The following is a 26,736-nucleotide window of genomic DNA, read 5'->3' as shown; positions in this document are numbered from 1 at the left end:
AAGCAATAAACAATGAGAAAATAAAATGTAAATGTGATAACAATTATAGTATTGAAAATATCAAATACTAAAATAAATGTAACAGAAAGCATAAGACCTCTACACAGAAAACTATAAAGCATTATTGAGACAAATTAGAGAAGATTAAATAAGTAGAGGAAAGATCACAATAAAAAATTAAAGATTCATTATTAGAGGCAATGTAATTCACTAAAATCCCAGCAGAGTTGTGTGTGTGCATGCGCGTGTGCACACGTGTGTGTGTGTGTCTTGGTGTCTGTGTATGTGTATGTGTGTAAAAAAATTGATATGCTGATAATAAAACTTATATGCAGAGGGAAAGAAAAGGGCAAAAAAATAGCAAAGAAAGTCTTATCAGATGACAAGATTTACTATAAAGTTATGGTAATTAAAAAAATGTGACTTCTATTTTTATAGATCTATAGAAAAAGACCAGTGAAACATAACAGAGAGCCTAGAAACTGACTGTATGTGTATGTGTATGTGTATGTGTATGTGTGTGTGTGTATATATATATATATATATATATATATATATATATATATGTATCTATCAGAGATGATATCACTGATCAGAATGGAAAGTTGAACTAACAATGAATGGTGCTGGATCAATGGGTCACTCATAATGGAAAACACATCACGTTAGTTCCCTGCCTCATACCAAACACAAAAATAAATTTCAAATGGACTAAGGAATAAAATGTGCAAGGTAAAACACAGGAGATTATTTTATGGACTAAGAATATATATAAAGACTTTTTAAGCAAAGCAGTAGACACATAAGCCATCAAGGAAAACACAGATATATCTGACTGCTTTACAAAAAGGTTGTATCAAAATATACCATAAACATATGGAACCAGAAAAGACCCCAACAGCCAAAGCTATCTTGAAAAAGAAAACCAAAGCATGAGGCATCACAATCCTGGACTTCAAGCTGTATAACAAAGCTGTAATCATCAAGAAAGTATGGTACTGGCACAAAAACAGACACTCAGATCAATGGAACAGAATAGTGAACCCAGAAAAAGACCCACAAACGTATGGCCAACTAATCTTCAACAAAGCAGGAAAGAATATCCAATGGAATAAAGACAGTCTCTTTAGCAAGTAGTGCTGGACAGTGGCATGCAGAAGAATGAACCTGGATCACTTTCTTACACCATACACAAAAATACACTCAAAAATGGATGAAAGACCTAAATGTAAGACAGGAAGCCATCAAAATCCTCGAGAAGAAAGCAGGCAAAAACCTCTTTGATCATGACTTCAGCAACTTCTTATTCAACATGTCTCCAGAGGCAAGGGAAACAAAAGCAAAAATGAACTATTGGGACCTCATAAAAACAAAAAGCTTCTGTACAGCAAAGGAAACAATCAACTAAACTAAAAGGCAACCGATGGAATGGGAGAAGATATTTGCAAACAACTTATCAGATAAGGGTTAGTACCCCAAATCTATAAAGAACTTAATGAAATTCAACACCCAAAAAACAAATAATCCAGTGAAGAAATGGGTAAAAGACAGAAATAGACACTTCTCCAAAGAATACATCCAGATGGCCAACTGACATGAAAAAATGCTCAACATCACTCATCATCAGGGAAATACAAATCAAAACCACAATGAGATACCACCTCACACCTGTCAGAATGGCTAACATTTACAACTCAGGCAATAACAGATGTTGGTGAGGATGTGGAGAAAGAGGATCTCTTTTGCACTGCTGGTGGGAATGCAAATTGGTGCAGCTACTTTGGAAAACAGTATGGAGGTTCCTCAAAAAATTAAAAATAGAACTACCTTATGTCCCAGCAATTGCACTACTAGGTATTTATCCAAGGGATACAGGTGTGCTGTTTCGAAGGGACACATGCACCCCAATGTTTATAGCAGCACTATCACCAATAGCCAAAGTATGGAAAGAGCCCAAATGTCCATTGATGGATAAATGGATAAAGAAGATGTGGTATATATATACAATGGAGTATTACTCGGCAATCAAAAAGAATGAAATCTTGCCATCTGCATGGAACTAGAGTGTATTATGCTAGTGAAATTAGTGTAGAACTAGTGCTAGTGTAATAGTGTAGAACTATTATGCTAGTTCTACGTGCATGGAACTAGAGGGTATTATGCTAACTGAAATTAGTCAGACAAAGACAAATATCATATGACTTCACTCATATGAGGATTAAGACACAAAACAGATGAACACAAGGGAAAGGAAGCAAAAATAAAATAAAAACAGGGAGGGGGACAAAACATAAGAGACTCTTAAATATGGAGAACAAACAGAGGGTTACTGGAGGGGTTGTGGGAGGGCAGATGGGCTAAATGGGTAAGGTCCACTAAGGAATCTACTCCTGAAATGATTGTTGCACTTTAGCTAACTAACTTGGATGTAAATTAAAAAAATAAAATAAAATAATAAAAAAATTAAAATTAAAAAATATATATACCATAAACAAATGAAAAAAACAAACCAATTATAATGGAAAATGATTAATATACCAACCTGTAAAGAATTCCTATAAATCAAAATATGAAAGAACAACAATCCAATAGAAAATGGGCCCAGGATATAATCAGACAAGATACAGAAGAAGACATGAGAGGTCTATAAATATATGAAAAAATTATAACCCCAGTGGTAATCAAGGAAATAAAATGAACAAAATAATTAAATACATTTTTTAATCATCAGATTAGCAAATTTAGTAAATCTAAAAATACCAAGTATTGGTAATTATGTATGAAATAGTGATTTTTGAGCATTGCTGGGTGAGCATGTAAAATACAATAGCCTCTTTAGAGAAGAACTTGATAAAAAGTATAGAAAGATGCTTATTACATATGATTCAGTAATTCTACTTCTGAGTAGTCCCCTAAAACAAATTTTGCACATTGCATAGAGATACATACAAAGATGTTCGTCGTAGCGCTCTTCATTTATAATAGCAAAACAAGCTTGTTTATAATAGGAAAACAAGCAAAACCCCTTAAGTCAGAATTAGAATGGATAAATAGTGGTTCATTAATATAATAGATTATTGTTCAGCTTTTAAAATGAATGAACTAGGGGTGCCTGGGTGGCTCAGCTGGTTAAGAATCCAACTCTTGGTTTCGGCTCAGGCCATGATCTCATGGTTTGTGGGTTTGAGCCCACACTGCCAGTGTGGAGCCCGCTTGGTATTCTCTCTGCCCCATCCCCATTAGTGCACATGTGCATGTGCGTGCACGTTTGTGTGTGGTCTCTCTCTCTCTCTCAAAATAAATAAACCTTAAAAATAAAAAAATATGAATGAACTAGAGTGAAATTTCTCAACACAAATAACACTGTTCAATGTCAAAGGCAAACATTATAACACAAAATAAAAGTATATTTTAATGTATATTTTATTTTATCAAATAAAAGTACAAAATCATACATGGGAATGATATCCATTAATGTCAGGCCTGTTGCTGCTTCTGGGAGAAAGGAAGAGGAAAGAAGAGAGGTGTTTAGCTGTATCTATAATGTTATATTTATCAAAATCAATAGAAGAAAACAAAATCTAAAAAATATCTACTTAATCTTAATGGAGGATCCTCCATTATAATATAATATAATTATATATAATTATATAATATATAAATGGTTAACAAGTTCTTCTATCATCTTACTGAATAAGTTGTCCCTTTCCTTTTTAATTTCAAATGCTACTTTTTCCATATAATCAACTTTTACGTGCTTGGATTTATGTCTGGACTTGCATTTCTGTTTCACTGAGTTGCATGTTTATTCTAGTGACAGCTAGCCATTTTTTTCATAATTACAGTTTTAGGATATGTTTCAATTTATATTAGAGTGAACCTCTGGTTAATGTCTCCTTTTATTAATTTTTATAGCTTCACACCCAGTGAACTTTTTGGTTTTAATTGCTTATTTTCTGTCACAATTCATTTTGTTCATGCTTTAAAATTTTTTTTAAATGTTGTTATATTTAACAATTCTGTGAATTTTTCTTATACTTTTCCTTCTTTTGTTAGTCATTTGCAAATTATTTTTCCTAGTCTTTTGTTGTTTTTTAAAATTTATTTACTTTGAGAGGAGAGAGAGAGAGACAGAGAGAGAGAGAGAGAGAGAGAGAGAGAGAGAGAGAGAGAGAGAGAGAAGAGAGAAAGGAGAAGGGGTAGAGAGGGAAGGAGAGACAGAGAATCCCAAACAGGCTCCACACCTTCAGCATGGATCCCAAGGTAGGGCTTGAACTCACAAACCATGAGATCATGACCTGAGCTGAAGTCAGACACTTAACCAAATGAGCCACCCAAGCACCCCATCCTAGTTTTATTCTACTAATGGTTATATTGAAAATAAAAATAATAAACTGGAATCTTAAGTTAGGCATAAGTAGTTTTCATATGAGCAATGTCAGTAACTCTTTTGAGACAACCACTTGGTATTCTGATACTATCAAGACATACATAATACAATGAGAGAAAGCTGCTTGGAGTCTTTCTGGTTACGTGTTCCAGCCTATGTGCTACCATGTAGCCAGGTTATCGTGACTTGGGCTGAATTGCAGAGGAGTTTAGGGTGAATTTGCCAAGGTGTCCCAACATATCAAATGTTATATAGGTAATAGGGCACTGAGTTGGGAATAAAATATAGGTCTCTGTTTTTTCAAGCAATCAGCTACTTTCTTTCACAATCCCTATTTTATGTTGCCTGTTCTGAGCACAATCTAATTCCCAGAATTGTGGAACAAAATGTTGGATTTCCATACCTACCAGTCCCTGTGTAATTTTGACCATGTTTTATGATCTTTCTGAGCCTTGTTTTGCTCATCTGCAAAGAGGAAAATCATACCTATCTGGCAGAGTTGTTGTTAGGATTATATATAATTGCCAACACAATATGATTGGGAAACAGTAAAAGACCACATACATGTGTATATGTATACATACATGTTTATATATATATATATGCATATGTAACATACATGTATATACATATACATGTATATGTGTGTGGATGTATTAAGTTAGGACTCCTGCCCATGAAGAATCTATAGATTATCACCCAAGTTCCTGAAAGAATGCCAGGAAATCCTGGACCTGATACATCAAAAGCATGGAGTCTGACATGTAAATAATCACTACGTGAAAAATGAATCCTTATCTATTATAAGCTGATGTTGAGGAGTCGCCAATAAAGTTTGTTAATCAGCTGCACCTGTGTTTTGTTAACTGGAAATTGTCAAAAAATTTCACACAAATATTGCAGTCTGATAGACATAATAAAGAAATGGCTTACTGGTTGCACATTAAAAAATTCTTTCTCCTCACTGTAAGCTTGTGAGAAGGCAGCCAAAAGAAGTAGAAGTGGAATGGAGCAAAACATTCTCATCAAGGGAAGTTTAGCATATCAAACAAAGGCATTAGCAACATGACAGAAGAAAAATAAGATCTTTCAGGGAGACTTTTTCTTCTCTCCATAATTCAGAATAAATATCCAACAATACATAGACAAAAAATACCTCTCTTTTCCTTAATCTGACAGCACTGCCTACAGAGAATTTTCTTCTCAATTTCATTCATTCATTCATTCATTCAAGAAATACTCATTTAATTGTTTCATTTCATAAAGTTATATGACTCTTAATCTTCTGTGTGCTGGGATTACAGGAATAAATAAAACTGGGCACTTTGCTCTTTAGGAACTGCCTACTGAGGGAAATTAAAATGTAACACACACACACATGAATAAAATGCTGAGGTGGTGTCTATAACCAGCTTAATGGAAAGAAAGCTGAATCTTTACTGATGCATAAAGACTGGCTAAGCAGGAAGGAAAGCATGGAAGACATTACAGAGTCAGAGGAAGCAATGAGAACAAAAACTGTGTTTTGTGGAATTATAAACTCTTTCCTGTGGCTGTAAAAAATTCTGGGGCTGGTTTGGGTAAGAGATGAGATTGTGGAATTAAAAGGCTTGTAGGGCATATAAAGTGATTTTAACTTTTATGAAAGCAATATGAAGGTGTATACACACATTTGGTTTATTAAAAGAACTACTTGACAGGCACAGGAAAAAAAGCCACAGGTTTTTGAAATTCCCAAACAGGAATGGAGAGTTTTCTAAACTTAGGCAAAGCAAAAAACTCCCTTTTTTGTTCATTCAGTAGCTCTCTTGAACGGACTTACCAATGCCACCCACTTCTGGTCTCTATTATGTTTGTACTCTACTTGTTTGCATGGGAATGACTTCAATCTTGGGTTACCTTATTTAATGTTGGCACAATCTTTCCTTGATATTTAATTGTCTACTTTCTTACAAATGTGGTTGACTGTAAAATTTTTCACAATCCGTCTTTCCACCTGTATCCATAGTCTCTGTACTATAATTTTGCCACTTCTTCCATCAAAAGGTGAGCCTCTTAAATCTAGATTGACCTTGTAAATGGCTTTGGCCAATAGGAATTGGTGGAAGTGATAATACACCAGTTTTGAGCTAAGACCTCAAGAAGTCTCTGGGGCGCCTGGGTGGCGCAGTCGGTTAAGCGTCCGACTTCAGCCAGGTCACGATCTCGCAGTCCGTGAGTTCGAGCCCCGCGTCAGGCTCTGGGCTGATGGCTCGGAGCCTGGAGCCTGTTTCCGATTCTGTGTCTCCCTCTCTCTCTGCCCCTCCCCCGTTCATGCTCTGTCTCTCTCTGTCCCAAAAATAAATAAAAAACGTTGAAAAAAAATTTTTTTAAAAAATAAAAAAAAGAAGTCTCTTATAATTCCATGTTCTCTCTTGAAATCCTACCACCAACAGTTCATCAAGTCCAGGGTAGGTTTACAGAGGATGAGAGATCACATGAAAAGAGACCATTTGTTCCAGCTGAAGTCATCTTAGATGGGCCTATAGCCAGCTGACCTAGAAACATATGAGAGAACCCAAGCAAACTCAGCAGATTATCTACTAGAACCAGAGATGACCACCAATACTGAAGAACCACCCAGCTGTCCCATGGACTCTTGAATAGTAATAAATGCTTATTATTTTAAACCACTGAATTTTGGGGTGCTTTGTAATTTAGGGGAAAAAGCAGCCAAATGATGCACTATGTAATGTTTCAGTGACCAAAACTATGGGAGGGCGCCTGGGACACTCAGTAGGTTAAGTATCAGACTTTGGCTCAAGTCATGATCTCATGGCTCATGAGCTCGAGCCCCGCTTTGGGTGAGCACGAGCCCCACTTTGGATGAGTCCTGCTTATCTCTCTCTCTCTCCCTGCTCCTAGCTCACTTGTGCCCCCCCCCAGTCTTTTTAAACAAACAAACAAACAAACAAACAAACAATGCAGGAAAAAAAAAACAAGAAAAAAAAAAAAGAAAGCCAAAGAAAGGAAATAAATCACTTATATGTGGAATATAAAGAAACCCAACTCATAGGAGCCATTTACTAGAATAGTGTTTACTAGGGGCTGGGATATGGGGGAAAGGGGAGATGTTGGTCAAAGTACAAAGTTTTAGCTATAAGAATAATAAGTTCTGGGGATCTAATGAACAGCATGGTGATTGTAGTTCATAATACCATATTACATATTTTAAAGTTGCTAATATAGATCTTAAATGTCCTCACCACAAAAAGAAATGGTAATTATATGATGTGATAGAGGTATTAGCTAAACTACCGTGATGATCATTTTGCAATATATAAGTATATTGAAGCAACAACTTGTATATCTTAAATACAAGCAGTTATACAGTGAAACCTTGGATTGTGAGTAACTTGTTCTGCAAGTGTTCCACAAGATGAGCAATATTTCTAATAAATTTTAACTTGAGAAATGAGCAATGTCTTGAAATACAAGTTGTATGTGATATTGAACATCACATGATCACAACTAAGCCAATGGTTCTTGAAAGACGCTTTGACATACAAGTGCTTTGGATTACAAGCATGTTTCTGGAATGAATTATGCTTGCAAACCAAGGTTTTACTGCATGTCATTTATATCTCAGTAAAGCTGAAAAAAAAGTTTTAAGAAAGGAATGAAAATAGAAGTAAAAAAGTGAAATCAAAAGTCATTTACTTCATATTGTAGTTCATAGTCACACTATTTTGTATTAAACTTATTTTTCTTTATTATCTATAATATTTTTTATGTAAGTCTATTCTTCCTTAAATATTAAGTCTACATATATTTTTGGTCAATTTTTCTCTAGATTTTTACTCTCCAACTTTAAGTAGTGGAGAAAAGATCAGTTCCTGCACTTGAGAATTTTACAAATTGTCTGGGTTCATGGGAGGTGGAACATGGATATGTTCTATGGCAATACTAATATCTCTCTCCTATCTGTAAAACGAGAAGATCACAGCGCTGATAAGTGGTAAAACCAATAAAATCAGGTTTATTTGACTGAAAAGCTGGGGTTTTATATAGTAATCCATACTGTGTCCATCTTCTCAGTTCTGGACAATATGGGCTAAACAAAGAAGTAGCAAGCTCCTCTCCTTCCATTTAGAATCATGTTGGAAATTAAAAGGCAATACAAGAAAGATCCATGCTTTCAATTTGCCTCTGAAGACAATTTTTTATAAAAATCTTTTGATTGATAAAGTAGTCAAAGTAGTAAAGTAGTAATGCTAACAGAGAGAGAGAGAGAGAGAGAGAGAGAGAGAGAGAGAGAGAGAAGCAGCAAGAAACTTCCTTTTCCCAAAGCACCTGGAAATTATGGGATGACTGTTCTACAGCATAGCTTTATGGTACTGCTTTCCAAGGCAGAGACCAAGCCACTTACTGATATCAGATCAGGCGCTTGAATTTGTTTGCCAGCAGGAGGAAAGGTTGTACTAAGCCAAGCAAATTCCCTCATCTAGTTCCCCTGAAGCCAAGGACAACTGCTTATGAGTTACTAATAAAATAGAGGTCTAGGCTCAGTCTCCAGCCAATTTCAGGACCATAGCCAGGCCTATATTTCATTTTAAGGTTGGTGTCAGGGCTAGAACCAAGATAAGGGTTTTCAGCCTGAAGCCAGGGTTAAGATTCAGTCCATTTGAGGAAGGAATCAGTGAATCTCCATAATTAAGGAATATTCAATAAGCAGATCAAAATATTTTATAATTTGTAACATGAAATAAACATGTTTTAAAAAGTTGATTCAACAGGTGTGCTGTTTCGAAGGGACATATGCACCGCAAAGTTTATAGCAGCACTATCAACAACAGCCAAAGTATGGAAAGAGCCCAAATGTCCATTGATGGATGAATGGATAAAGATGTGGTGTGTGTGTATGTGTATATATATATATATATATATATATATATATATATATATACATATACATACACACACACAATGGAGTATTACTCGGCAATCAAAAAGAATGAAATCTTGGCATTTGCAACTATGTGCATGGAATTGGAGGGTATTATGCTAAGCAAAATTAGAGAAAGACAAATATCATATGACTTCACTCATACGAGGACTTTAAGAGACAAAACAGATGAACATAAGGGAAGGGAAACAAAAATAAAAACAGGGAGGGGGACAAAACATAAGAGACACTTAAATATGGAGAACAAACAGAGGCTTACTGGAGGGGTTGTGGGAGGGGGGATGGGCTAAATGGGTAAGAGGTATTAAGGAATCTACTCCTGAAATCATTTTTGCACTATATGCTAATTAATTTGGATGTAAATTTAAAAAAATTAAATAAAACAAAAGTTGATTCAACATTATCCTAATTATATTGACACCATTACCTTGCTGTAAATCTGACACATTTTTCATCACTCATGCAAGGTTCAGGCTGAGTTTTTACAGACTTCAAATTATTACAGTCCACATCATGGAGCTTCAGCTTATAGCAGTTTTGGAAACCTTAGAATTTGAAGAGATCAATTTTAAATGGAAAAAGTGGGAGTATCTTGTGGATTGCAAACAGCAGATAAAATGTTTCTTTATTAAAGGCTGCTCTCTCCAATGAATTTCAGAGAACACTAAGATCTCTCCTTTGTTTAAAGATAATCACATTTTTCTCAGAGTGGTTCACTAGGGCTTTACCTTGGGCATGAATTTTTCATGACTGATTGATTGAAAACACAATGCCAACAGAGAATAATACAAGCGTAGAGACCTGTCTTACAAGGTAGAGTTAAATTACTCCAAGGGTTAGAATGACAAACCCATGTGCTGCCTTCGACTTGGCAAGTAAATTGACAATTACAATTCTGTTGAAAAATGAGAAAAATCAATTAGGAAATGTTGATTTCTACCAAAAAGTAGTGTTTACTTTATTGAACATGATTCAGTGGATTTTGGAAACAAACAAAGAAAGCCCTGTGAGAGAATTCCCATTTTTGGGTGGGTGAAAGGAGGAGCTGGAATGGGAAGCAGGTTGGCCTGGGAGAAAGCAGACCTGTCTTCTCTTCCTGCCTTATGTCACTTACTTGTTATTTAACCTTAGGAGGATTAATTCCTATTATCTCTGATCCTATATTTACCCATTGCTAAAATAGAGATAACTGACTAAAGTCCAGAGTCATGGACTGAGGAGTTTGGACAAAGTAAGACAGTTAAGTGAGGTCAAGGGCAAGAAAGGGAAACTCTAGATTTCATATATATCTGATCGATTAATTCCTTTACTTTTTCAAGAAACATTCACTGGACTCTGCCCATGTGCCTCAAACTATGTTATGTGTTGGGGATATTCAGACAAACAAGTAACACACAGGTAAATAAATAAATATATAGTGCAATATGAGCTAGTTAAAAGAACTATGAAAAAATTAAATAAAGGGCCAGGGGATAGAGTGTAAGATAGTTTATGGTCTGTTTGACTTAAAATCATTATTTATATACACTTGTTGAATACCTATTAAATTCCAAAGAAATGACTGGGCACTTTTGTATTGTATACTATTTCAAACACTTAGAAAAATCTTACAGATAAATCTTATTTTCATTTTACAGCTTAGGAAAGTAATATGGAGAAAAAGAGATTGAGAAACTGTGTATTTGGTCATCTTTCAGAGATGGGATAGACTCTCCCACCAAAATTTGTTTAGGACACTGAGAATGATGATGCCACACATGCATGAAAATGATATAAAAAGGTTTATTACTCACAGAATGAGGATTTCTGCAAGGGCAGAATAGTCTCCCAAACTGGTATGAAATTAGCTTGAGATAACAGGAAAGGAGGCTTTCTTGAAGTTTTATGGTGGTTAGGGGCTGGGGCAGGTTGAGGATCCTCAAGTACACAACAAGGGCTTGTGTGGTTTGAACTTTCTGCCAGTGTTAAGGATGGTCCACCTGTGCTTCCTTATCAGTTTGCCCAGATGTGGGGCAGAAGGGAAAGTGGGGGAGGGAGGCTTGAAAGATGTTAGCAGCCAAATGTCAAAAATAAAGTCAGATTCTTTAATATACTTCCTAAAGATGATATATCTTATGTAGTGGAGACCGGATGAATGGAACCCAAGTCTGGTTTTGTCTAACTTCAAATTCTATGATTTTTAAAAAATATTTTACATTATTATAATTTAAATAAAAATATTCTGTCATTTCTATTCAATGGGCCTAGGGATATGTGTATCAAAAAAAGAAATATGTACTATGCAGAAGACTCTAGGGAGATGATAAGATGGTATGTGTCTAACTGACTCTACTATATAAAACACCTTTAAATGCTTTTTAAGAGAACATTTGCTGAATCTAGTGAATATGAGCTTGGCAAAATAAAGACTGCCTTTCAGGGCTGCCAAGGCAGTTGGGAATTAAAGAAATCATAGAAAAGTGAGATCAAAATTCTGTATGTAATTTCACTTCCAGTCATTTGCAAAATTTTAAGCTGCTCATAACTAGGGTGAGATGCTAATAAACCAATCAAAAAACAGCATCAAGGAGGTTGAAATGCTAAGTGAAGATTTTAACAGTCTCAAAGTACTGCAGAAAAACAGTTTGGAGTTCAGGGTCCACAAAGATGGAAAACCTTAGTAAATATTCCACACTATTTGAGATACCAGAAGGACTATGCTCTTGGAGTAAGGGCAAGACAAACATACCTGAATTTAAATATCTGAAATTCAGCATTGACTAGATACAGATAATCTTTCCAAAATCTAACTGCCTGTCAGAAGAACACTGAATCCTTTCAGAAGAAAATAATATCAATAAAATCATCAAAATTTAAAAATACAATATCCTGCATCAACCGAATTTACTAGACATATCAAGAAACAGAAATAAATGAGGGTGAGAGAAAGAAAGAGAGAAGAGGAAGAGAGAGGAGAAGGAAGGAAGGAAAGAAGGAAGGAAGGAAGGGGAAGAGAAGAAGGAAGATAGGAAAGAAGGAAGGAAGAAACTTGACCCACTGATTATAGTAACCATCCCCTTATTCATAGGGAATATGTTCCAAGACTTCTAGTGGATGTCTGAAGCCACTGTTAGCACTAAACTCTATATATACTATGTTTTTTTTCTATACATACATATCTATGATAAAGTTTAATTTATAAAGTGGGCACAGTAAGAGATTAACAACAATAACTTTTAACAAAATAGAACAATTAAAACAATATACTATAATAAAAGATGTGAGTGTGGTGTCTCTCTCTCTCTCTCTCTCTCTCAAAATATCTTGTACTATACTCACCCTTCCTGTGATGATGTGAGATAAAAACATATCTATGTGATGAGATGAAGTTAAATGAATAACATAGGTATTGTGATGTAATAATATTTGTCTACTATTAACCTTCTGACATTATGTCAGGAGCATCATCTGCTTCCAGACTGCAACGTGATTGACCATGGGTAACTGAAAACATGGAAAGCAAACCTGCAGATAAGGGGGGGTGTATTACTATATCTAAATATTTCAAGTATCAACAGAGCCTTTAAAATAGTAAACAACTAACAATTTTGAGAAAATAGAGACAATAAAGAAAAAAAATTACCAGAGAACTGGAATGTAGATAAATACTCAAGTGGAAATCCAGAAATTAAAAAAAAAATAACTGAAATTAAGAACCTTATAGATGAGTTTTAATAACACGCTAGACCCAGAAGAAAGGAACAGTGAAATGGAAGATTCATCAGGAGAAAATATCCACTCAAAGCAGTGAAAGAAGAAGAGATGGAAACTACAAAAAGAGGATCAGACTCATATAAGGTATGGTAAAAAGAACTAGATCTGTGTCACTGGTATCCCAGAAAAATATGAGAGAAAATGAACAAAAGCAATATTTGAAGAAATACTAACCAAGAATTTGCCCAAACTTACAAAAGACATTAAGCCATGGGTTCAAGAGGTTCTATGCACCCCAATAGGATACATACAAAGAAAGCTAGACATAGGCACATCATAGTACAGCTGTTAGAAACCAAAGACAAAGAGAAATATTATAAGAATATGGAAAAAGATGACATATAACTTAAAAGGTCCAACAATAAAATTTAGAGTTGACGTCCCAATTAAAACAGAAACTGAAGACAGTGGAAAGGCATCTTTCAAGTGTTGGATGAAAAAATGAAACTGACAATTACACTTCTGTACTCAAAGATATCCTTCAAAAATTAAGTTGGACACATTTCAGAAAGAAAAAAACATTCACTATCTGAAGATCTAGACTATAAGAAATAATAAGGGAGCTTTTTCATGCAAAAGAAAAATGATCCTAGAAGGAAACATATTGATGTAGGAAGAAATGAAGAGTACTAACATAAGGGATAAATATGTGGATAAATCTACATATTAAGTGTTTAAATACACACACACTCACATGTGTATGCATAAATATATATAATACATATCCATATGAATACAATACACAACATATATACACATAGACACTGTATATACAAGAACATATCCATGTGAATACAATACACAATATATATACACATATACACATATACAACTGTATATACAAGAATATATATATGTATATGTGTATTTATATAATATATGTGCTTAAAATATATGAAAAGTAATAGCAAAAGGGGGGGAATAGAGTTAAAATATTATGCAAAACCTGTATTACCCAGAAAGTGGTAGAAGTATTCATTTAAATTATAATGTAATTTCTACTATTAAAAGACTAATAAATAGATAAAATAAGCTAATAGAAAGGATAAAAATTAATAATAAAAGATACAAACCCATTTGTAAGATAAGTAAGTCCTGGGGATATAATTTATAGCATTGTGGCTATGGTTAACAATACTGAATTGTGTATCTGGAAATTTCTAAGAGAGTAAGTCTTAAAAGTTCCCATCACACACACACACACACACACACACACACACACACACACACACAAAAACACACACAAATTTGTAATTCTGTATGGTGATGGGTGTTAACTAATGTTATTGTGGTAACAATTTCATAATATATACATATATCATATCATTACATTGTACACCTGAAACTAATACAATGGTATATGCTGATTATATCTCAATTAAAAAAAAAAAGAAAAGGTAGGATAGATGTATAATCTAAACAGAAGCTAAAGACTATTGAGGAGATGGTAAAAGAACATTTAATACTGAGCTACAGAAACAATTCAAATGAGGCTACTGAGAAAAGTTGTAGTAGGGCTGTAAGGCATTTTGAATAAGAATAAAAATTAGAATGAGAATAAGAATAATAAAAACATTTGATTGATTTCAGATCAGGTCATGATCTCACTGTTCATGGGATTGAGCCTTGTATGGGGCTCTCGGGCTCTGTGCTGTGTGTGGAGCCTGCTTGAGATTCTCTCTCTCCCTCTGCCTCTCCCTCTGCCTCTCCCTCTGTCTCTCCCTCTGTCTCTCCCCCGCTTGCTCATGCTCTCTTTCTCTCTCTGTCTTTCTCTTTCTCTCTCAAAATAAATAAATAAAAAAATAGAAAACAAAAATTTTACATTATTTACAAGAAACTATTTTAAATATAAGAATACAGAAATGTTGAAAGTGAAAAGTTTACAAAGTACTAAAACAAAAGAAAGTGATATAGCTATATTAATATCAAATAGACTAGACTTTAGGATAAGAAATACAACGAGAGATAAAGAGACCCATTTAACATTTATAAAAAGGGCAATTAAAGAAGTTGGTATACATAGCAATCCTAAAATTAAATTCACCTAAAATCATAGTCTCACAATACATATACAAAAATTACAGAAGTAAAAGGAGAATTAAATCCACAATCATAGTTAGAAATGTAACTTACCATTCAGTAACTAATAAAATAAACAGACAAAAGTATCAATAAGGATATAGAAAATATGAAAATCTTCATTAACAAACTAGATATAATTGATGTTTATAAAACATAACATCCACCAACTGTGATATACATTATTTATTCTAGTGTATGTGGAACATTTATCAAAATAGACCACATGCTACATCATAAGCAAGTTTCAAAAAACTGCAAAGGACTGTAATCATCCAGAGTATATTTCCTGATCACAATGGGATTAAGCAAGAAATCAGCAAAAGGAAGACAACCACAAAATCTCCAAATATTTGGAAAATAACCAATGTACAAAAAAAACCCCATCATAATGAAAATAAAATATTTTCAACTTCAGTACTCTCATCCACTGGTGAGACAGTCACTCTAGAACACTGATAGTATCTAATAAAAGTGAAACTACAAATGTTCTGGAAGTTAGAAATCCTACTTTTAATTACATACCTGACATAATTACATGTATAAGTGCATTAGAGAACATGTGCAAGAATGTGTAGAGCACCACATTGAGCATGGAGCCTACCTAAAATAAATAAATATCAATCAATCAATCAATCAATCAACCAATCATAAGAAAAATCTAGCATATACAAACTATACTATCTAGTAGTAAAAATTATTATATGCCAAACATGCACAATTCTCAGAAACACAATATTGAATATAAGAAACCAGAGAAGGCAGACATAAAAGAAATTCTTCTGTTATGCTTATATTTATATGAAGTTTAAATACTAGCAAGACTAAGCTATAGTGCTTGAGGCCAGGATGGAAAAAGTACTGATTTGAAGGGAAGAGAGGCACAAGTAGTAACAACATATGTGTGATCTCCTGTACAAGTTCATTGAGCTTTATACTCATAATTTATACATTTTTTTACATATATATATAATATAATACTTATTAAATAAGTGAAACCATTTGTACTAAGTGAATAATAATAACAATACAACAGTTTAAAACATGTGATGTAGCTAAAGTAGTGCTTAGGGGGAAATTTGTACCCTTAAAAATGAATATATAAGGATAGAATAAAGGTTTAAATCAAGGATCTAGGCTTATCACATGAAGCTAAAGAATTAAAAACAAAGCAAAAAAGTACAACGCAAAGTAAGTTGAAAGGGTACAGTAGACAGAAGAACAAAAATGAGTCAAACAGAAAATTAACTGAGTAGAAAAAATCCAACAAAGCCAAAAGTTTTTCTAAAGCTCAGACTATAGCTCTGTTTAGGTTGGCTGATATTGGCTAGGGTCACCTCCCAGACTTCTGGGTGGATTTAGTTTGCCATGTATTTCCTCAATCTGGGACCAGCACCTATCTGAGGATAAGTTCTCATCGTAAATGACAGAAGAGACCAAACAAAACCACTCAAATATAAAGCCTCTGCTTCCATCACATATTCTAATATTCCATTGGTTAAATCAAGTCATATGTCTAAGCCCAGCATGAATAGTCAGAGAAATATACTCTGCTTACTCTACAAGGGAGAACTGCAATGCAGCATGGTTTATAACTCTACTGGGAATGGGGAGAAAAGATTTGAGGGGAAAAAAAAACAAGTATACCAAAGTGCTATATTTATTTTAAAAATTAAATCCATAATTAAAAACATTCCTTTAAAGATATTCTAGACCTAGATAGCTTCACTAGTGAATTCACTTAATCATTTTAGGGACTCACACAAAATCTTTCAGAGAATGCTGAGAGGGAAATCTCTCCAAATCATTTATGAGGCTAGCATAACCTTGATACCAAAACCTTTTAAGGAAATTACAAGAAAAGAAGCTAATAGGCCAGTCTCTTTCAGGAACATAGACACAGAAGCACTAAACCAAACATTATCACATCAAATCAAATTGGTTGTGGTATAGCAGAATATTATACATTGATGAGAAAGAATATGTGATTGCTACATAAAATAATATGGACAACATATTGTTGAATGAAAATATACGTATTAAAAAGGGCATATACAGTATGATTCCATTTATAGGAAGTTATAGAATAAGCAAACTAATCTAATTTGATAGACTATCTATTAAATTTGGGGGTACTGACTGAAAGGAGGCGTTATGAAGCAAGTCTTCTGGGTAACTGGCAGTGTTCTATATTTTTGACCAGGGGAGTGGTTACCTTGATTGTTATTTATTTGTAAAAATTCATTGAACTATATACTTGAGATTGGAGCATATATATATATGCTAGTCTTCAATTAAAAGAAGTTTCCAAAAATTTTCTCACTAATATTTATAACTCCCTGAAGAGATTCTGAATAAATAGTTGTTAATATCGCTTCTAGCTCTAAAATTTGCGATTCTACTGCCAACTTCTGCTAATTGATTAGAACCTTTACTGTCTCCTTAACAACAGATCAACACTAAAAACAGCACTAAAAGATTTATATAATATAGAATACATCTAAAAATAGTAATAAGCTTAAGTGAGAAAAACATGTGAATGACCATAAATTATTTCGAATGGTTGGCAGTTTTCTTGAAAATCTCTGTTGTGAGAGGTAAGCCAGTACTTTAATTAGGACGATAGCATATTTTTATACCAGGGGCCAATACAAAACTAAAACTGAAATATTACAAAGCCAAATTGGTAGGCAAAAATATGACTATTTCAGGTCTGAAAAAAAGATAAATCTAAATGTCAAATTATGTAACTGAATGTTTTACCCTCGACAGTTTCAAAGCAATAGAAATGCCAACAGCAGAGATCCTGAAATTTCGAGACATACAATTTATGACATAGTAGAAAAAGCACAGAATTGAGAGTGTGAAAAACTGTGTACTAGTTCTGGCTATGTCGCTTATTAGTTGCATGATTTTGAGAAAATAAAGTTTCTCAGTTTTATCCCCTTGTGTATAAAACTGGCATTAATAATATGTACCTCCTGGTATTATGAGGAGACTACAGTACATTTGTAATCTACCAATTATTCTCATTGCTATTTATTTGCCCAGATTGTTTTTGAAGTACTTATCTATAGTTTGATTTTTCAAGGCTCTTGTCCCAACAACCTATTCAGAAACTTCCGAAATCCACATGGATCCCCCTGAGCAAATGGAAGTGTATGCAAGTGTTACATTCTAAGCTTATACTTATGGAATTCATCACAGGAGATAAACTGAGGTACTTCTCTTCCTAAAACAGACCAATTCTCCGTAAAGAAAGTATTTCCTCTAAATTTTTCCTTAGAGAAAAGGGACTACTACAAGATCAGACCAATACAACGTCAGCTAACATCTTGCCAAAATGATTCCCTCGGCCAACTGTGGCATGTCTACAAGAGTTCCACAATTTTCAGTTTGTGTTTTCACATATCTATATATGGTTTTGAATCCCAAGTCACTAAGTCAGTCTCTTCAATCTAATGCCCCTAGCTTCTCCAGACTAGACTCTCTATTTCTGCCAGATCTGGCTCACCAACAGCCCCAAACATAGCTCTAGAATGCCTCTCCTCCTGTCAGCCTGGTTCACTCCTACTCATGTTCCGAGTCTCAGCTGAGGTGTCATTTCCTCCAAGAAGCTTTATTTAACCCTCAAGCTCACAGAGGTACCTCATCTGTACTCTCTCTGCAGCCTGCATGTCTTTCACAGCAATCACGATGCTATATTGTTGAATGTTTATTGTCTGTATCCCTCTTCCCCCAAAATGGAAAATTCTTAAGAATAACCTTCTTTTTATTCTTTGTATCCTAGCATTCAGTAGGTTCCGCTTGCATCTTCATGCTAAACAAGTGAATAAGTGAATGAATGCATAAGTAAATCCATGAATAAGTAAAATAATGAAATGTATGATTCTCATTCGTTCCAGCCTCCATGTCTTTGTTCTCATGACTTAGGTCTCCCTGATTTACTCCCTTCTGCCTACTCAAATCTTATCTATCATTCAGTTACTGCTGGAGGTTGCACGCACTAAAGTATAAGCATTGATAAGATAACAAAAAATAAGATGTACTCCCTACCCTCAAGGGCCTTACAGTACATTAGGGAAGAGGTAGATGTAAATAACTGTCTACAATGCACTGGCAGAGTGAAGCAATGGAGTCTGAAATCATAAGAGAGGACCAATCCTAGCCTGGTATATCAGAGATATCTTTGCAAAGAAGGCACTTTCTGAACTATGACTTTAAGGACAGAAGAAGTTTCCAGGTAAAGGTTAAGGATTGGGGATGATGCAAAACATTTCAGACAGAAAAAAATATGGGCATGGGAATAGAGATGTAAAATGGCAGAGTGTAGGGAAGGATCCTAGAATCAAACTAAACAGTAAAGTTATGTAAGTGTTTAGGACTGCACTCTGGTCAATAAAAAAACATGAGACTGGAGCCCAGGCTTCCCAATTCTAGGTCCAGACTACTTTCATTACCCCTGAAATATTAATGTTAGATTGCATATGACTGACTTCTATGACTTTCCAATGGAAAATGCCCAAGTGTGGCACTTTGTCTCTTTAGATGGTGGGTTTCACCCCTCAGAACTCCTTTCTCAGCAGTTGTGGCAGATCTCAAGTAAATTTTAGCAGTTCACTCAATGGCTCAAAGGCTGTCATATAGAAAGACATATATAGTTTGCTGAAATCCTGTGAAATCTTTAATCTTCCATAGCAATTTGGAGTCCTAGTAATAACTCAATGAAGCAATGTAAACAAAGCCCAAATATCACTCAATGATGAATTTCTCTGACAACATGTCTTTGTCTAAAGAATGACAACTTGGAGTTGCTGAAAGGAACCCGAGTAATTGTGCATTCTCAAGACAGATGATTTGTCAATCAAGACCCTCAAAAATGTTTCAATTATCCCAATTTTGCCCAAGTATCTGAAAAAAATACAACCTACCTACCGTAATACACAGTAGCTAATGCCTACAAAGTTTTAGGCATTCTGCACTCATCAGCATTCTTCCTAACAACTATGTAAATATCTATATCTCTATTATACAGGTGAGGAAACAGAGAAACATTAGGTCACATTTCTGAGGTTGCAAAGCTTGTGGAGATGGAGTCAAGATTCAAATTTGAATCTGATTCTAAAGCCAGTCATATTTTTGGTAACTCTAATTGTGCAGTTAAGCAGGTCCCCCCCACCCCCCTCAGTCCCCATCTCTTCTCACATCAAATTTAATGACCATGGTTGTGGAACCATGGAGAAAGTCCCAAAGAGTCACAGTACCTGAGTTATTTAACCACTGCTTTTCTGTGTGACCTCATTCCCATTGATAGGAACATGTCTAAATGATTTCTAAGGCTTTTAATAGTTTTGACAGTCTGTAACTCTGTGAGATTTTAAAATATTCTTGTATAACAACTTCCCCATGAAAAGGTCATGGCCCTGTGAGTTGCCTGTAGTGGGCAGATAGGAGGATAAAACCCTTAGAGAAATTGAATTGAATTCTCTAGGCTTATCAAAGTGGAAAAGTAGGCACCTAGCTGCCAAAAAGTGAAGGAGTAAGTCCTTGGGAAATGAACTTAGTTAAGGCAGAGATTCTTGTGCATCAACACTGTCAGCAGCAACCTCAGTCAATGTCACAAATGCAGGGAAAACTCCAGAAAAATATATTGTTAGCTTTGCTGAAAATGATAGACGCTTTCAACTAAGTGGTACATTAGACTCCACATTAGATCTGGTCTTTGGGCAGAAGACCCAATATTTTACCCTAGTTATCCAAGCTGGTCAGCATTTTTAATGGTTCCTTCCCTGCCTATGTACAAGTCCAAAGGCACTCCATAAAAATTCAAGGCAGTTCATCTTTTCAACTCAGTTTCTCTAGACTCTGGCTCTCACCCTCTTCTTTTCCTATTTTTGCTTGATCCCTAGTTTCTGTTCCATTGTCTCACATCTGAACAAGAGAAGCTTGCTTTATTCACTTAGTTTAAAACATTTTACTGAGTTAATATTATATCCCAAAGACAAATTCCTTGAAGTCAGTGATAGCTAGGATAAGATCTGAAAAATTAGTAGAATGCATCAAACAAAGAAACATAAAACTGGGGGCGGGAAATTAGGGGTGTTGAGGGGCCAGGGAGGAGGAGAGAGTTTCAAACAAGTAGAAAAGTCTGGGTAAATGATACAGGTTAAAGAAGAAATGATCAGGAAATTAAAAAACAGTGCACTATGGCTCAGATGGCAGAATATGCTGAGGAAGTTATAAGAGCTGAAACTTAAAAGGTAAGCACAGGATGACAGTGGCTGTGGAACAGAGAATCCTGATTCTGCCATCTAGTAGCTATGTGACCAATCTCAGTTTCTTTATCTGTAAGATGGAGATAACCACTCCTCCTTCCTGTAGCACTTAGTTTCCAGCATTTAGTAGGTGCTTAAACATTCACTGAATCTGAATCCTGGAATGGAAAGGAAGGGTGAAACTGAAAAAGCATGAGACAGTGGGATTGGACAGTTTCCCTATGGGTTGTACAGGAATAAGAAAGAGTGGATTTTTGGAGTTGTTTAGGTTTTCTAGTCTGGTATCCAATGAGATGACGGGGCCAGGTTAGGTTTAAGTACTTAGTCCTGTGCTTGTTACAATTTCCCAAAATTCAGGGCATAGAACCACCCCAGCAGTTTCCTCAATCATGCTGTGAGTTCTGCGTGGAGCCCTAAGAACGTTGTCAGCCATGAGATTCTCTCCCCTCCAATGCAAACACACATGGCACAGGCATATGATTCCCATCTGGATCCACCCCCGACTTCCGGCCAGGAGGCTGCTGTGTAGGCAGGACCGTCTGCCTTTGAATTTGCCAGTCTAACCTAGTACCCTGAGCCAGCCCTCTCCAAGCAGTAAAATACAGACTTGGCAAAATTCACACTTCCATAAATTCCTTTCAAGGGCTTATCTATCTCTATCTCTTTCTTACTCTGTCAGAATAGATTGACCTGGGCTGGAGATAAGTTTGCTCACCTGCTAAACACATAGGTTTCTGTTTCTGGAAGAAAACAGGCAGCTTTTCCTTTAATCCAAGGAACAGATGCTGGCCCAGGAGGAGAATGGGCTGAAAGTCCCACCCATCACCCTAAGGCCATTAGGGCCAGGAATTGTTATTCAAAGAATCAGACACCCCCTTCTCCCCTCAGGTTCCCTGATAGCACCAGTGCCTGGCCACTGCAGAGTTATTACCATCATCATCTCTGCTGGATTCTATGCCCCAGTCAAATTGGCAGCATTCCTTCTATTTGCAAACAGATTGCAAAATAAGAACCCCAGGAAGGATGCAAGCTGGCCAAGCTCCAAGGAGCCTTCAGCAGCGGTCATGCTAAATCAGGACTGCATCCTACTCCCTGAACAGCAGCAGGTGCTGGCACTGCTTCCTAGTGGCCTTGGGTCACTAAGGTCCCTGGCCTCTCCTCCCTCCTTCTTCCTGACTGGAATAATCATCCTGGGAAAAGGTAGAGGACAGAACCTCCTGGGAAATTATAATCAAGAATCTACCACTGAGATCCAAACTATTCATAAGTTTCCTGACATGGGGGCTTTATCTCCATGAAGACTGGCCAGGAACATAGGACCAACGGAAAATTTCTTTGACTCATTTTCCTCCAAAGTTCTAAATTTTTAATTTCCTCTCTGTCATTCATGGTCCTCTACAATCTTGCCATTTGTTTGTATATCCAGCCTTCTCTCCTGAACTGATCCTTCTTCTCCTGCCCATAACCCTTTATTCAGTCCCTTGTTCATTTATCATCAAATAGGACCAAAGGATAAAACAATAATAACAATGGCCACTGCTATTTAAGTGTTTATTGTGTGACAGACTCAATGACAAGTGTTTTACGAGTATTTTCTAGTTTAATCCAAAAAATAAAAATAAAACCCAAGAAGTAGGCTCTATTATTATCTTCATCTCACATTTGAAGAAACTGCAGCTCAGAGATTATAAGTACCATACCTAAGAAAACAGAATTAGTATGTGGTATGTCTGGATTGAAATACCATTATTGTTTGAAACAATTTTTCTAAACTAGGTCTTACTGTTCCCATTTAACAGATGAGAGAACATGTCCAGATATTTAGTAACATGCCCATGGTCATATAGCTTGTGGCACACTGGAACTCAAAATAAGACCTATTTGATTTCAAAGCCCTTGCTCTTTTTTTTTTTTTTTAATTTTTTTTTTCAACATTTTTTAAATTTATTTTTGGGACAGAGAGAGACAGAGCATGAACGGGGGAGGGGCAGAGAGAGAGGGAGACACAGAATCGGAAACAGGCTCCAGGCTCCGAGCCATCAGCCCAGAGCCTGACGCGGGGCTCGAACTCACGGACCGCGAGATCGTGACCTGGCTGAAGTCGGACGCTTAACCGACTGCGCCACCCAGGCGCCCCTCAAAGCCCTTGCTCTTAACCATTACTACTCATCTACAAAATAGATTAAATTACAGGAAGAAAAAAAAACCCATCTCAATGACTCAAGTAAGACAGTGTCAATGAAAACACATTGTAAATAGTAAGGCAACATTTGAAGTTAGTTATAATTGATGTTACTTACTTCATATGATAAACATGTATTTTATTCACTTATTTTAGTAGATAACTTGCTTTTTCTTCCTTTCCAAACTGTAAATATTTTGTTCCCCTTTCATCTTTTCACATTAGCCAGGATTTCAAGTATGTAAAATGTGGAATAGGAATGGGAAAGGGACATCTTTGCCTTGTTACCTGATCTTTGGGGAAAACATCCAATTTTCCCACTACAAAGTACGATTTTAGCTACAGGATTTTTGTAGATATTCTTTATCAAGTTGAGGGAATTCCCCATTTAGTCCTAGTTTACTGACTTTATTTTAAAATCATGAATGGGTGTTGAATTTTGTCAAGTATTTTCTTTTCTTTAGCCTATTGATGTGGTAGATTATATTAATTAATTTTCAAATATTGAACCAATTTTGCATTCCTAACATACCACTTGGCTGCAGTATATAATTCTTTTTATACATTTCTGGATTCAATTTGCTAGCATGTTATTCAACATTTTTGTTTCTATGTTCACAATAGACACTGGTTTATAGTTTTCCTTTTTTGTAATGCTTTTACCTGGTTTTGGCGACAATTTTCTTTTATCATATAGTGAAGGTAAATATTATTTTTCTAACCCTCTTTTAGCAATTTGTGGACTTCCTTAGAAATCAAAGTTTGGGAGTCAAGTTCCAGATCTAGCCTGTAGTTGCAGATGTAGCAAAGGGCAAGAGCAGCGACTTTGGAGTCACAGAAACCTAAATTTGATTCCCAGTTTTGCCATTACTCTGTGGCCTGAGTCAGTATTTAACTTCAGCAGACTTCTGTGTTCTTTAATTGGGAAAATGAGAAACAATAATTTCTTCCTTGCAATGTTGAAAATGTAAACAAACAAACAAACAAAACAGAGGCTAGATATATAGTAATAAAACATAATAAGATATGGACATTTCTGTGCCATTATTTTTAAAATATAATTTGAGGAGCGGCTGGGTGGCTCAGTTGGTTGGGCGTCTGACTTCGGCTCAGTCATGATCTCACAATCTATAAGTACAAGCCCCACGTCAGGCTCTGTGCTGACAGCTCAAAGCCTGGAGCCTGCTTCTGATTCTGTGTCTCCCTCTCTTTCTGCCCCTCCCTGTTCGCACTCTTGTCTCTCTCTCTCCTCTCAACAATAAATAAACAAAAATTTAAAAAATCTTTTAATCTAATTTGGTAACAAACCTGGAGATGAGTTGGTATGGTTTTTTATAGCCCCTCCCTGAAGAGAAGGCCCACAGGCCTCTATTAATAGCTTCAGCATAATACCAGGGCCACCATTTTTTCCACAAGACAATTATGACCTTGTATCATCCCTTCTGAAACCCTTTGAACAACTTCCTATTGTCTTCAGAACAAATTCAAAGTTCTTTAATACAGCAATTGGTGCCCTATATGATCATCCCTGCCCGTCTCTTGAGACGTATCTCTGCCATTTGTGTGCTCCAATTCAGCCATGGAAATGATGGCTAGCTCACTGTGCTGTTCTACATACACTGCTAAAAATGCCTTCTTGGAACTCTCTGTGCCTGGGTAATTATTTTTGAATGCTCACAATTCAACCTATTATCCCTCTCCTCCTGGGAGCTCCTTGAGAACAAGGACCATGTCTTATTCATTTGTGGTACAAAATAGGTGCTCAGATAATGTTTACTAATTATTAACAAAAGAAAGGTCCATAGATGTATCAATACCCATTGTAAAGTGGACATTCACTAATCAATATCCCTCAACTCACAGGATTATTTCTATTAGGAGCTCTCCTAATTACTCCTGGCTATGGAACAATTAGACTTTGCTGATTTCCTCTCCAGAGGAAAAGCAGACAGTCACCTCACTGAAAGGTGAACCTTCCTCTTTTCTTCCACCCCTTTCCCCCTTTCTTTGTAGAGCAAGCCAATGAAAGAGTAGTAATTAAGAGAAAATCTACACTATAATTATGGTAGCATTTAACATTGTATTGGCATCTGTAAAAGAAAGAACTCTGGAAATTGATGAACAATGATGTTTTTTCCTATCTTTCAAATGCACTTTTTTATTTTACTTTAAAAATATCATCACTTTTGACACATGTCTTAACAGTTTTTAAATATCTAGATTTTCTATTTTGGGGGTAATTCTTACAAAATAAGTGGTATTAAACTGCTAGAGTTAGAAGGAAACTTAGAGACAATTAGCTTAACTCCCTTATTTTATATTAGTGGAATTGAGGTTGCAATGGGGAGATGTGACTTATCTAATGTCACACAGAGTTAGGGGAAAGAGTGTCAGTGAAGAGAATACACATATAGGCTTCAGAAGATCTTGGGCCTCATGGCCTCTCTTAGGGTCAGTTCTCCCTCTATAAAGCTGTTAATAATACCTATATATTGTAAGGATTAAGGGAGTTCACCATTCAAGTGACCTAATACCAACTAATTTAACTCTATAATGATAGTTATTTTTATTACAATTTATGGTAAATAAGGACTAAAACTTTTCTGCTATGCCACATAGTCTTTTTAGGTAAACACAACATTTCTACCAAAGAGGATAGTAGCCAAATCCAAATGGGAAGAGAGCAACAGAAAAAGAGAGAGAAGGAAAGGTGCAGGCATGGGGTGATGGAGAGAAGGGAAGGAAAGAAGTAAAGGAGATTTCAGCTTAAAGACTTATATTTGACACAAGTCTATTGTATTGCTCAATCTAAGATTCCATACAGATAAATACTCATGGACTCCATCCGGTCTGAACTACTTAGCTAGAAAACCTGTGGGAATTTATCACTTGAGGAATCTTTGAGATGGTAGCTGAAGGAGACAGGCAGCTACAGGGAAGCAATCCATAGGTTACCTGGTTATAGATGGTTTCCAATGCCCAACTCTGCCTAAAATATAGGTAGGTGGATGGGGCTTAGAAAATAAGCAGAAGCCACAAAGGAAAGTCATCTGGATCACACTCTGAACCACCTTATTTTATCTTACAGCCTACAAGTGCTAGGTAGAATGAA

The 26,736-nt window shown here is 35.7% G+C and overlaps 1 protein-coding gene and 1 long non-coding RNA gene across 9 annotated transcripts in view; one reads left to right on the top strand and one right to left on the bottom strand.

Moving 5' to 3' along the window:
- The window catches only part of LOC131504751 (BEN domain-containing protein 5), a 1,495,810-nt gene that overhangs the window by 745,256 nt on the left and 723,818 nt on the right, over positions 1-26,736 (bottom strand). The gene's annotated exons all lie outside the window — the stretch shown is intronic.
- LOC131504757 (uncharacterized) overlaps positions 12,803-26,736 on the top strand; it is a 36,694-nt gene continuing 22,760 nt past the window's right edge. Inside the window, exon 1 of the long non-coding RNA XR_009258142.1 lies at positions 12,803-13,172. This is a non-coding gene — a long non-coding RNA (uncharacterized LOC131504757). The remainder of the gene's footprint in view (positions 13,173-26,736) is intronic.

The sequence above is a fragment of the Neofelis nebulosa genome, chromosome 2 (assembly GCF_028018385.1).
Source record: "Neofelis nebulosa isolate mNeoNeb1 chromosome 2, mNeoNeb1.pri, whole genome shotgun sequence".
Taxonomy (NCBI): domain Eukaryota; kingdom Metazoa; phylum Chordata; class Mammalia; order Carnivora; family Felidae; genus Neofelis; species Neofelis nebulosa.
Note: the sequence above shows the minus strand (reverse complement) of the source record. Positions and strands in the feature narration are given on the sequence as shown.